Genomic DNA, 13,733 nt, shown 5'->3' on the forward strand with positions numbered 1-13,733 from the left:
GCTTAATTGCATTCTGCATCTCTGCTGGGACGCTGGACCAGCTCCCATGGAGCAGTGCAAGGAAGGTAGTACAGGAATCCCCTGCGGTCATCCACCTGCAAAACAGATATACCACTTTGGGTACTGTTGAGGCGGATGACTCATCAGGGGAGAGCAGCAGCAGCCAAGTTCATGGCACCATGGCTGGCTCTGCTGCACAAGATGTCAGGAAAAAGAGTGGGCGAGCGATAGTGATAGGGGATTCAATTGTAAGGGGAATAGATAGATGTTTCTGCGGCCGCAACAGACTCCAGGATGGTATGTTGCCTCCATGGTGCAAGGGTCATGGATGTCTCGGAGCAGGTGCAGGACATTCTGAAAAGGGAGGGTGAACAACCAGTTGTCATGGTGCATATAGGTACCAACGATATAGGCAAAAAACGGGATGAGGTACTACGAGACGAATTTAGGGAGCTAGGAGTTAAATTAAAAAGTAGGACCTCAAAAGTAGTAATCTCAGGATTGCTACCAGTGCCACGTGCTAGTCAGAGTAGGAATTGCAGGATAGCTCAGATGAATACGTGGCTTGAGGAGTGGTGCAGAATGGAAGGATTCAAATTCCTGGGGCATTGGAAAAGGTTCTGGGGGAGGTGGGACCAGTACAAACCGGACGGTCTGCACCTGGGCAGGACCGGAACCAATGTCCGAGGGGAGTGTTTGCTAGCACTGTTGGGGAGGAGTTAAACTAATATGGCAGGGGGATGGGAACCTATGCAGGGAGACAGAGGGAAATAAAATGGAGTCCGAAGCAAAAGATAGAAAGGAGAATAGTAAAAGTGGAGGGCAGAGAAACCCAAGGCAAAAAACAAAAAGGGCCACATTACAGCAACATTCTAAAAGGGCAAAGTGTGTTAAAAAGACAAGCCTGAAGGCTCTGTGCCTCAATGCGAGGAGTATTCGGAGTAAGGTGAATGAATTAACTGCGCAGATAGCAGTTAACGGATATGATATGATTGGCATCACGGAGACATGGCTCCAGGGTGACCAAGGCTGGGAACTCAACATCCAAGGGTATTCAGCATTTAGGAAGGATAGACAGAAAGGAAACGGAGGCGGGGTGGCATTGCTGGTTAAAGAGGAAATTAATGCAATTGTAAGGAAGGACATTAGCCTGGATGATGTGGAATCGGTCTGGGTGGAGCTACGGAATACCAAAGGACAGAAAACGCTAGTGGGAGTTGTGTACAGACCACCAAATAGTAGTAGTGAGGTTGGGGACAGCGTGAAACAAGAAATAAGGGATGTGTGCAATAAAGGTATGGCAGTAATCATGGGCGACTTTAATCTACATATTGATTGGGTTAACCTAACTGGTAGCAATGCAGTGGAGGAGGATTTCCTGGAGTATATTAGGCATGGTTTTCTAGACCAGTCGGTCGAGGAACCAACCAGAGAGCTAGCCATCCTAGACTGGGTGATGTGTAATGAGAAAGGACTAATTAGCAATCTTGTTGTGCGAGGCCCCTTGGGGAAGAGTGACCATAACATGGTAGAATTCTTTATTAAGATGGAGAGTGACACAGTTAATTCAGAAACTAGGGTCTTGAACTTAAGGAAAGGTAACTTTGATGGTATGAGGTGCGAATTGGTTAGATTAGACTGGCAAATGATACTTGAAGAGTTGATGGTTGATAGACAATGGCAGACCTTTAAAGATGATATGGATGAACTTCAATAATTGTACATCCCTGTCTGGAGTAAAAATAAAACTGGGAAGGTGGCTCAACCGTGGCTAACAAGGGAAATTAAGGATAGTGTTAAATCCAAAGAAAAGGCATATAAATTAGCCAGAAAAAGCAGCAAACCTGAGGACTAGGAGAAATTTACAATTCAGCAGAGGAGGACAAAGGGTTTAATTAAGAGGGGGAAAATAGAGTACGAGAGGAAGCTTGCCGGGAACATAAAAACTGACTGCAAACGCTTCTATAGATATGTGAAGAGAAAATGATTAGTGAAGACAAACGTAGGTCCCTTGCAGTCGGATTTGGGTGAATATATAATGGGGAACAAAGAAATGGCAGACCAATTGAACAAATACTTTGGTTCTGTCTTCACGAAGGAAGACACAAATAACCTTCCAGATGTACTAGGGGACCGAGGATCTTGTGAGAAGGAGGAACTGAAGGATATCCTTATTAGGCGGGAAATTGTGTTAGGGAAATTGATGGGATTGAAGGCCGATAAATCCCCGGGGCCTGATAGTCTACATCCCAGAGTACTTAAGGAAGTGGCCCGAGAAATAGTGGATGCATTGGTGATCATTTTCCAACAGTCTATCGACTCTGGATCAGTTCCTATGGACTGGAGGGTAGCTAATGTAACACCACTTTTTAAAAAAGGAGGGAGAAAACGGGTAATTATAGACCGGTTAGCCTGACATCAGTAGTGGCGAAAATGTTGGAATCAATCATTAAGGATGAAATAGCAGCGCATTTGGAAAGCAGTGACAGGATCGGTCCAAGTCAGCATGGATTTATGAAGGGGAAATCATGCTTGACAAATCTTCTGGAATTTTTTGAGGATGTAACTAGTAGAGTGGACAAGGGAGAACCAGTGGATGTGGTGTATTTGGACTTTCAAAAGGCTTTTGACAAGTTCCCACACAAGAGACTGGTGTGCAAAATCAAAGCACATGGTATTGGGGGCAATGTAGTGACGTAGATAGAGAACTGGTTGGCAGACAGGAAGCAGAAAGTCGGGATAAACGGGTCCTTTTCAGAATGGCAGGCAGTGACTAGTGGGGTACCGCAGGGCTCAGTGCTGGGACCCCAGCTATTTACAATATACATTAATGATTTAGATGATGGAATTGAGTGTAATATCTAATTGAGTGTAGTATCTGATGACACTAAACTGGGTGGCGGTGTGAGCAGTGAGGAGGATGCTAAGAGGACTTGGACAGGTTAGGCGAGTGCGCAAATACATGGCAGATGCAGTATAATGTGGTCAAATGTGAGGTTATCCACTTTGGGGGCAAAAACACGAAGGCAGAATATTATCTGAATGGCGGCAGATTAGGAAAAGGGCAGGTGCAGTGAGACCTGGGTGTCATGGTTTATCTGGCATTGAATTTTGGCATGCAGGTACAGCAGGCGGTGAAGAAGGCAAATGGTATGTTGGCCTTCATAGCTAGGGGATTTGAGTATAGGAGCAGGGAGGTCTTACTGCAATTGTACAGGGCCTTAGTGAGGCCTCACCTGGAATATTGTGTTCAGTTTTGGTCTCCTAATCTGAGGAAGGACGTTCTTGCTATTGAGGGAGTGCAGCGAAGTTTCACCAGATTGATTCCCAAGATGGCAGGACTGACATATGAAGAGAGACTGGATTGACTAGGCCTGTATTCACTGGAGTTTAGAAGGATGAGAGGGGATTTCATAGAAACATATAAGATTCTGACGGGACTGGACAGGTTAGATGCAGGAAGACTGTTCCCGATGTTGGGGAAGTCCAGAACCAGGGGACATAGTCTTAGGATAAGGGGTAGGCCATTTAGGACTGAGATTAGGAGAAACTTCTTCACTCAGAGACTTGTTAACCTGTGGAATTCGCTGCCGCAGAGAGTTGTTGAGGCCAGTTCATTGGATATATTCAAGAGGGAGTTAGATATGGCCGTTACGGCTAAAGGGATCAAGGGGTATGGAGAGAAAGCAGGAAAGGGGTACTGAAGGAATGATCAGTCATTATCTCATTGAATGGCCTACTCCTGCACCTATTTTCTATGTTTCTATGTTTCTATGACACAGTTTTTTACCAAGGACAGTAAAGGATCCTGGTTGGTCCAGGTCCTGATCTGGCAGACCATAACGGGGACTTCTCGTTCTCAAATGCCTCCATGACCATGAGCAAGTCCACTGGCTGTTGTGGGCAATGGCAGCCGACTGAGAGCATCTGCACAGTTCTCTCTGACCGGTCTGTGGTGGATTACATAGTTGTATGCCGACAGTGTGAGCGCCCATCTTTGGATGCGGCAGAGGCATTGGTGTTAATCGCTTTGCTCTCAGGGAACAGCTTGTTGTCAGTTTCATGCTCAAACTTGAAGCCAAACAAGTACTGGTGCATTCCTTTTACCCCGTAAACCACGCCAGAGTCTCTTTTTCAATCATGCTGTAGGCCCTTTCGGCCTTGGACAAACTCCTGGATGCATAAGCGACCGGTTGCAAAATCCCCGATTCGTTAGCCTGTTGTAACACACACCCAACTCCGTATGACGACACATTGCAAGCTAGCACTAATCATTTATAAGAATTATACAGGACAAGCAGTTTGTTTGAACACAACAGCCTTCTGGCTTTCTCAAAGGCAGCCTCTTGTGAATTCCATCATACCCAGTTGTCTCCCTTGCGCAGTAGCACATGTAGGGGTTCTAGCAGGGTGCTTAACCCAGGTAGGAAATTATCGAAATAGTTACGGAGTCCCAGGAATGACCGCAGCTCCACACATCTCGGCGCATTCTTGATGGCCTCCGTCTTGGCATCGGTGGGTCTGATGCCATCTGCTGCGATTCATCTTCCCAATGTTGGGGAAGTCCAGAACCAGGGGTCACAGTCTGAGGATAAGGGGTAAGCCATTTAGGACCGAGATGAGGAGAAACTTCTTCACCCAGAGAGTGGTGAACCTGTGGAATTCTCTACCACAGAAAGTAGTTGAGGCCAATTCACTAAATATATTCAAAAGGGAGTTAGATGAAGTCCTTACTACTCGGGGGATCAAGGGTTATGGCGAGAAAGCAGGAAGGGGGTACTGAAGTTTCATGTTCAGCCATGAACTCATTGAATGGCGGTGCAGGCTAGAAGGGCTGAATGGCCTGCTCCTGCACCTATTTTCTATGTTTCTATGTTTCTAACTCGACCTCCGCGCCAGGAAAACACACGTCAAGCGTTTTAACTTGAGTCCCATGTGATCCAACCGACTAGGAATCTCTTCCAGATTCATCAAGTGCTCAATGGTGTCCCAACCTGTAACCAGTATATCGCCCTGGAAAACCATGGTGCGAGGAACTGACTTTAGCAGGCTCTCCATGTTCCGTTGGGAGATTGCCGCAGCCGACCGAATCCTGAACGGGCATCTGTTATAGATGAACAGACCTTTGCACGTATTGATGCAGGTGAGACCTTTCGAAGACTTCTCCAGCTCCTGCGTCATGTAGGCCAAGATCAGGCTCAACTTGGTGAATATCTTTCCTCCAGCCAGGGTCGCAAATAGGTCGTCTGCCTTGAGTAGCGGATACTGGTCCAGCAGCGAGAAACGATTAATCGTTACTTTATAGTCCCCACAAATTCTGACCGTACCGTCCTCGTTAAGTACCGGGACAATCGGATTGGCTCACTCGTTGAATTCCACCGGCGCGATGATGCCTCCTCGCTGCAGCCTGTCCAGCTCAATTTCCACTTGCTCACGCATCATATATGGTACCGCCCGTGCCTTGTGGTGGATGCGTTGCGTACTGGGAACCAAATGGATCTGCACTTTCACCCCCGAGAAGCTTCCAATGCCTGGCTTGAACAACAATGGAAATCTGCTCAGAACCTGGTCACACGAGGCATCGTCGACGGACAAAAGTGCTTGGATGTCGTTCCAGTTCCAGCGGATTTTTCCCAGCCAGCTTCTGCCAAACAGTGTGGGGCTATCCGCTGGCACGATCCACAGCGGGAGTTTGTGTACTGCTCCATCATGGGAGACTTTGACTTCTGCACTGCCAATTACAGGGATTAGTTCCTTGGTGTAAGTCCTTAGTTTGGTGTGAATGGGGCTGAGCTTGGGCCTGTGTGCCTTGTTGCACCACAGCCTGTCGAAGGCCTTTTTACTCATTATGGACTGACTCGCACCCGTGTCCAGTTCCATAGATACTGGAATACCGTTCAGTTCAACTTTCAACATTATTGGTGGACATTTCGTAGTGAATATGTGTACTCCGTACACTTCTGCCTCCTCGGTACAAGTCTCCAATTCAGCCTGATCCAGTGGATCGATTTTCCTCTGCAATGTGGTGGTTTGCAGGGTTTGCAGGGTTTGCAGCTCGCCTGCACATTCGCTGGAGGTTTCCCATTGTTTTGCAGCCGTTGCACGCATAGTGCCTGAAGCGGCATTGATGGGCCCAATGATCACCTCCACAACGCCAACAAGGTATTAACTGCCTTGCATTAACGATTGATGGCGGACTCTGGGTCATCTGAGGTCATGCAGCAGCAGCCAGCATGTACGTTCTGCCATGTATATTCCTGCTCGAAAACGACGTTACTTTGTGCACAGTACTGGCTGAAACCTCTTTACTCTGCGAAATCTGTTTGGTGTTGACGCTGGTGGACATAAATGCCCGGGCTATCGTTATGGCTTTACTTAGATTTGGAGTTTCAACAGTCAACAGTTTGCGAAAGTTTACCTCACGGCCAATGCACAGCACAAAAAAGTCTCTAAGCATTTGTTCTAGGAATCCCTCAAATTCGCAATGTCCTGTGAGGCGCCTTAGTTCGGCAACATAGCTCGCCACTTCCTGGCCCTCCGACCATTGACACGTGTAGAACCGATATCTCGTCATCAAAATGCTTTCCTTAGGATTTAGATGCTCCCGGACCAGCGTACACAATTCTTCATAGGATTTACTTGTTGGTTTTGCCAGAGCTAGAAGATTCTTCATGAGGCCATAGGTTGTTGCCCCACAGAGAGTAAGGAGGATCGCCCTTCGTTTGGCAGCGTTCTCGTCCCCTTCCAGCTCATTGGCCACAAAGTATTGGTCGAGTCTCTCCATAAAGGCCTCCCAATCACCCCCTTCTGAGAACTTCTCCAGGATACCAACTGTTCTTTGCATTTTCGTGCGGTTATTCGTTACCTCATCGCCAATTGATACACTCACAATAAAGGATGAAGCTGAGCACTGTGAACAATGAGCAAGTGTGACCTTAGCTCCTTTAATAAGACTCCAAAGTGCAGGTACCTTGTGGGTGGCCTGCTTATATACAGTGCTCCTAAGGGATGCTGGGATCCCTTGGGCCTCCAACAGGTAGGCCCTCTGGTGGTAGTGTGATACAGGTTGCAAGGGGTTAAATACATAACAGAAGTAACCTAGCAAGCCACTCAATTGTATCAAACTGCAATACCTGCAGCGGTTCAAGAAGAAGGTCCACTACCACCTTCTCAGGGCAATTAAGGATGGGGAATAAATGCCAGCGGTACCAGCGAATCCAAATTCCCAAAATGAATGTAAGAATATTGGCACTGAGGAACACAATGTTATTTTGTATGAGGTTGATAAACCACAGAAGCTTCTCTTTCATTTGAACCCCAGGAGTGCTTATTGAAGCCTACGTGTTAATCAGTGCATAACAGAAACCTCAAAAATAGCTGCTCTGCATCCATCTGGTGAATTAATTGACCTTCGCGATGAACTTTCCCAACTTTCTTGCTGGTTGGATATGAGGTCGGGTCGCTCACTGAATGTTTATTGTATTACATGTGTGAGAGTTGGGCAACCTCGATGTGTTCTGTTAAAAACTCAAATAAATGGTCTTAAATTTTAATCCTAAACTTTGTTACCATAGGCTCTCAGCGTAAAATATTCATGATACAAATGGAAAATATGTTGTTAGCTGCAGCTGTGGCTTTAGTTGCTTAATAAGGGTGAAAGTATAACAATTAAAAAAGAATACAAAAGCAATATATAATATAATTAAAAGAGAATTACATTTGAATAGGCCAGAAATTTCTGTTTGCAATATGATTGATAAATGCGGTTTATGACATTCTTCTGTCTATTAAATCCCATTAAAATATCACTGCGTCAAGTGAGTGTATGATACTGGCCCAGAGATTTCTGGAATGGCGCATCTGGCGATGAGCACCAGGAATTGTATTTTTTCCTTCATCCTTCAGATGTTTTTGCTGGATATGCGAATTGATAACGGCACGGCAAGGTCAACGGGGCAGCTGGGATTTCCTGATCGTCGGGCCCAGAGGTCGATCTCCTTAACCAATTAAATTTAAGGAAGGAAAAGAAACAGAGCGAATGATGGAAATAGAAATAGGGTGAATTTGAGTCAAATTGGATATAGAAAGAAAAATGAAGACAGGAAAAGAAAGAGAATGGATGAAGAGAGAGAAAAAAGAGACAGAAAGGAAAAGTAAGAAAAAAAAATTACATTAAAAATCTCTAGGAACAATTTATTATCTGCAGGAGTGAGATTCCAGTTTCATTGTTCCTTTTTGGTGCCTCTAAGGTTGAATGGTGTATCAGGACCATAAATCCTGAAATTAACACGGTCCTCACGACCTGAATGGCTGCAGCGAGATTCATTCATTTTGATGGTGCAAATCCAGTAATTTCATGTCACACAATGGGGAGGCTCACGGCGAAAGGGTTAGTTTTTTTGTTTTGGCTAGGCTAACAGCAGAGTAACACAAATTGGCAGCAGTTTGTGGCCAAACTCATGGCATATATCTTCTTCACCACAAATTGCTGGGTTCTTTACACACTATTAAAGGCAGGTGCTATGAACACGCCTGTATTTTCCTGCCCTTCTGTATGGCTCAGAGACATGGACCATGTACAGTAGACACCTCAAGTCGCTGCAGAAATACCACCAACGATGTCTCCGCAAGATCCTACAAATCCCCTGGGAGGAGAGGCACACCAACATGAGCATCTCCGACCAGGCCAACATCCCCAGCATCGAAGCACTGACCACACTTGATCAGCTCCGCTGAGCAAGCCACATTGTTCACATGCCAGACACGAGACTCCCAAAGCAAGTGCTCTACTCGGAACTCCTTCACGGCAAACGAGTCAAAGGTGGGCAGCGGAACCGTTACAAGGACACCCTCAAAGCCTCCCTGATAAAGTGTGACATCCCCACTTACACCTGGGAGTCCCTGGCCAAAGACCGTCCGAAGTGGAGGAAGTGCATCTGGGAGGGCGCTGAGCACCTCGAGTCTCATCGCCGAGAGCATGCAGAAATCAAACGCAGGCTGCGGAAAGAGCGTGCGGCAAACCAGTCCCACCCTCCCCTTCCCTTAACAACTATCTGTCCCACCTGTGACAGAGTCTGTGGCTCTCGTGTTGGACTGTTCAGCCACCAAAGAGCTCACTTTAAGAGCGGAAGCAAGTCTTCCTTGATTCCGAGGGACTGCCTATGATGATGATGATTTTTTCAACAATTTCTGGGCCATTATCACAAACATAATATCCACCAAAAGTGGCTCTAACATTGGTTTACTGTTACTTTTTAACTAATTTTATGAATGAAAATAAACTGTTCCAATAGAGCCTGGTAAAGGCCCTAAGGTTGCCCAATGCAAAACTGATTGATCCCAGAAAAATATGGCCTTTTTCTCCCTTAGGAGCATAACAAAAAATAATTGACCTTCGTCTTCGGCCAACCCTTCCTTTGTTCTGCCATTGGATAGCAAAGCACTGCTCCGATGTTCCTACCAGCTGTCGAGCCAGTTGCCTTTGCACCTTTACAGGCTGGGGCAGTCCGTTCTAAGTATTTTAAGTAATATTATCCCCAAGATTTGGGACACGGTCTTCATCACTGGCTGCTGGCGAGAGAATGCAAGAATTTTTATTCCCATGTAGACCTTGCATTGTCATATATTGTACATCACTTATTTAATCTCCTGAGGAAATGTTCTGCATACAGTGCAGGGAGGAGGCTCGAGTGGCGCATAAATGCCGGCTTGGACTAGTTGGGCCGAATGGCCTCTTTCTGTGTTGTATACCCTATGTAATCCTATGTAAAGTCTTCACAAAGGAAATCAAGCTGAAGTCTACAGCATCGCTTTTGTCTACATCTCTACTATTTAACCTGGTCTTTTGATTTTCATAAATGACATCTCTATAATTTCTGCAGCATGGATACCATCATGTTCCGTGGAGTATTTAATCATTTTTGCCTATACTAATCCTTATAACTGCCAGCTTCATTCATATACAGATATTTATCCAGTTCTTTTTGAAGGAGTTAATCAGCACAATATTAACTATTATATCACAAGGCTGAACATGACATGTCTTTTATTTGACTTCTTTGTTAGTGTGCCACTTTTTCAGTGAACTATCAATATAATGAGCAATAATAATGTACATCAAATAAATATTGCTGACTAAGGAATAATGAAATAATATTTATGTTCTACTTGATAATGGCAAACATAATTCACTTATGACATCCTCATTTAAGATTTATTAAGTTATTCCTTTTCATAAAACATGCATGTAATTCCTCATCTATCAGCCTTCCAGATGATACCTTGACATTCAAAGCTAGAATTTGAACTCATTACATATTTACAGACCACATAAGAGGCACATTTATTCAAAAAACTTACAGAGCATGCAAAGTTTCACAGTGGACATTACATAGTTCTTCAGATTATACCTTGTCAAATACATGCTCAAGAGAAATGTTATCAGGTGCCCATGTAGCGGGTAGACAGCACAATCTGGGAGATTGGTGTTACTAGTGCTATTGAGCTGCTGATGATATAATACCACAACATCATCTATAGATATTTGTCCATAATTAGAAAAACTGTACGGAAATTTTTTAGAAACATAGAAACATAGAAAATAGGTGCAGGAGTAGGCCATTCGGCCCTTCGAGCCTGCACCGCCATTCAATGAGTTCATGGCTGAACATGCAACTTCAGTACCCCATTCCTGCTTTCTCGCCATACCCCTTGATCCCCCTAGTAGTAAGGACTACATCTAACTCCTTTTTGAATATATTTAGTGAATTGGCCTCAACAACTTTCTGTGGTAGAGAATTCCACAGGTTCACCACTCTCTGGGTGAAGAAGTTTCTCCTCATCTCGGTCCTAAATGGCCTACCCCTTATCCTTGGATTGTGACCCCTGGTTCTGGACCTCCCCAACATTAATAAGAACATAAGAACAGAAGAATTAGGAACAGGAGTAGGCCATCTAGACCCTCGAGCCTGCTCCGCCACCCAACAAGATCACGGCTGATCTGGCCGTGGACTCAGCTCCGCTTTTTGTCTCATAATATTCCTGTGAAGCACCTTGCGACATTTCACTACGTTAAAAGTGCTATATAAATGCAAGTAATTGTTGTTATTGTCTATGTTCATTTCCTATTCATCATAATTCAGATGTCACAAATCCATCACTCTGTCAGGTGAAGAGAGTTGCTAAATGCACCTGTGCCTCTAATTTCTGAGTCTGGTTATGCATAATGTGGAGAATCTCTCAACATTCATCAATATGATTCTCACAATAAAACTGGAAATATGTATTTTCTAGGGCTGCAACAATATTTGTGTGTTTGATTTTACAAATGATTTCAAAAGAAGCTGGCTCATGAATTTTTATGTACTTATATTTTACCTCAGAAAGAAAGAACAACTTCTGAAAGAGACAGATAAGAAAAACAAAGGATGATGATTCTAATACCTGGGGCCAACCTTCACCTGCCAAAAATGGGCATGATGTTGGTGGAGCGGCAATGCCACCCTCCCATTGCTGGTGTTGGGAGGCTTGAGCTAATTTTGGTTCAGGCCTTATTTGGCAAGCTCCAGGCACCAAACAGGCACCCCTCTGCAGTTCGCCGGTAGTGGGAAGGCAGGAAATTGGTACGGTCTTACGCTGAGCTGGCTGGCAGATCGGGTCTGGGAGGTGGAGAGAGGTATAGTGGGAGGTGCTAAAATGGACCAACAGTGGGTTAGAGTTTTTTTGTGGGCCCAGGAGGAGCATTCCTGCTCCTGGTGGACATTCAAAGCTTGGGCCGAAATTGCCCCTTTCTACAAGGCCCGTGGCTGCCTGAAAGTGGCGGCCTTGGGTCAGTATGGACTGGCTGCCGAGTTGCCATGGAGGGGCCGCCATTTTATATATTGCCCTCCTTTAGTTTTGAAAGGGTGTAGGGAACTACCCCGCCCATTTTTCCACTGCATCGTGCACGCGCCGACCCCTTACCAACCGGCAGCGACCCCCTTTCCAAAATTGTCTCATAGGAAATTGCTCCATGCGGAATTGCCCTGTGGGAGTGGCGCCACCACTGGTTGGTGCCACTGACAGCTTTTTCTGTCGGTACCTTTTTTGTGGCTGGGCGGCGCGACCGTCCTTAAAGGGGAGGTGACATTGCCGGTGACTCCATTTTATTTTTTAATGTCGACCGACTGCCAGGTCAGGCTGACAATTACGCCCGCAGGTTCTGCCGGGCCACCTACAGGCAGCCTGGCACCCCGTCTTGGGTGCCAGGCCGCTCGCCTGGCTGAAACCCTCCCTGGTGGACCAGTGTTTGCCATTTAAGTGACTGCAACGTTCGCAGCATCCCTCCCCTTTAACTGAAGGGGAGGAACGTTGTGACATGCCAATGCCCATGCAATGACGTCATCAGCACGGCGCTGATGACTTGGAGCATCGGCCACTCTGACCCGACCCCACACCCGCCCCTCTCCCCACACCAACACTGCTCCGACTCGAAGCATAAGCCAAAGAGCTGAAAATTGCCGGAATGTCCACCATTGGAGCACCTAAAAAATGGTAGGTGCACCCCATTTCGGGTGGAGGACAATTTCGGCCCCAAGATTTCCTGGTACATTTGTGTAGCGATCATCAGTGATCCCTTTCACAACCACTAGTTAGGCCATTCACCACCTGGTAGAGATGGAAATACTTTGCTAATTTAATTAGGTGGGTGGCTTCCTTGTCCATTTAGAGATCCATCTGAAACTAGCTGTCATTGGGTTAGTCAAACTGTCCCCCCACCACCCAAATTTTCAACTGTCGCCTGTTTTTCATACAAAATTGGGCAGCCAGCTTTTGAAACCTCCCCTACTCTGCTTTATGTTGTTTATACTGAGAATTCAAAAAAAAGTATTGTTCACTTGCTAATTTGCTTATTTTTCTCAGAGCAAACCTTTAATTGGCCCCTAATGTCCTTAGGGGATCCAGCAGACTCCCACGCACTGGCGGGAGTACAGCGCCGGTGCAAGTTCATCTGAACGGGTGGGAATTCAGTACTAGTGGGAGATCAGCAGAACGGGTGGGAGTTCAGTACTAGTGGGAGATCAGCAGAACGGATGGGAGTTCAGTACTAGTGGGAGATCAGCAGAACGGGTGGGAGTTCAGTACTAGTGGGAGATCAGCAGAACGGGTGGGAGTTCAGTACTAGTGGGGGTTCAGCAGAACGGGTGGGAGTTCAGTACTAGTGGGAGATCAGCAGAACGGGTGGGAGTTCAGTACTAGTGGGAGATCAGCAGAACGGGTGGGAGTTCAGTACTCGTGGGAGATCAGCAGAATGGGCGGGAGTACAGCGCCGGTGCAAGTTCATCTGAACGGGTGGGAATTCAGTACTAGTGGGAGATCAGCAGAACGGGTGGGAGTTCAGTACTAGTGGGAGATCAGCAGAACGGATGGGAGTTCAGTACTAGTGGGAGATCAGCAGAACGGGTGGGAGTTCAGTACTAGTGGGAGATCAGCAGAACGGGTGGGAGTTCAGTACTAGTGGGGGTTCAGCAGAACGGGTGGGAGTTCAGTACTAGTGGGAGATCAGCAGAACGGGTGGGAGTTCAGTACTAGTGGGAGATCAGCAGAACGGGTGGGAGTTCAGTACTCGTGGGAGATCAGCAGAATGGGTGGGAGTTCAGTACTAGTGGGAGATCAGCAGAACGGGTGGGAGTTCAGTATTAGTGGGAGTTCAGCAGAACGGGTGGGAGTTCAGTACTCGTGGGAGATCAGCAGAA

General features: G+C 46.2%; 1 protein-coding gene across 3 annotated transcripts in view; it reads left to right on the forward strand.

Moving 5' to 3' along the window:
• cep85l (centrosomal protein 85, like) overlaps positions 1-13,733 on the forward strand; it is a 437,369-nt gene that overhangs the window by 249,310 nt on the left and 174,326 nt on the right. The gene's annotated exons all lie outside the window — the stretch shown is intronic.

The sequence above is a fragment of the Pristiophorus japonicus genome, chromosome 7, assembly GCF_044704955.1.
Source record: "Pristiophorus japonicus isolate sPriJap1 chromosome 7, sPriJap1.hap1, whole genome shotgun sequence".
NCBI classification, from domain to species: Eukaryota; Metazoa; Chordata; class Chondrichthyes; family Pristiophoridae; genus Pristiophorus; species Pristiophorus japonicus.